Consider the following 585-nt stretch of genomic DNA (forward strand, 5'->3'; position numbering starts at 1 on the left):
CGCTGCTGCCTCATTTGTATGAAGTTTTATCCTTTTTTATATTTAAAATATATTCTTACTTTAAATAAAAAGAAAAAAAACAAAAATAAATATATTTGCTGCTGCAGTGACAGCACAAACAGAACCCCCAGCCGCAGCAGAGCGGAGAGGCGGCGTAGGGGGTGATACGGGGTGCTGCCCCCCCCTCAATTAAAGCTAAATTAAAATAATAATTTGTTTTCACCGTAAAAAAAAGTAAATTAATTTATAATTAACGAAGAAAAACGCAAACAAACGATCCCTTATGACCCTGCAGCAGCAGCAGCTGCTGCTGCTGCTGCTCCCGCTGCTGCTGCTGCAGCAGCCCCCCAGTGCAGCAGCAGCAGCTCCTACTCTGTTCGTTTCTTCTGCGTTTGTCCGTTAGTTTATTTTTCTATTTATTTTTTTTGTTTATAAATTATATAAATTTGTATTTCCGTGTCATATTGACTCTATTAAAGCCACAAAAAAAAACAAAAAAAATAAACCCCCCTTCCTGCATTCAGCTAGCCTGCAGCAGCAGCACAGATCCTGCTGCTGCAGCAGCAGCTGCTGCTGCTGTTGCTG

This window comes from Eimeria mitis, genomic scaffold (genome assembly GCF_000499745.2).
Source record: "Eimeria mitis Houghton genomic scaffold, Emh_scaff526, whole genome shotgun sequence".
In the NCBI taxonomy this organism is placed as follows: domain Eukaryota; phylum Apicomplexa; class Conoidasida; order Eucoccidiorida; family Eimeriidae; genus Eimeria; species Eimeria mitis.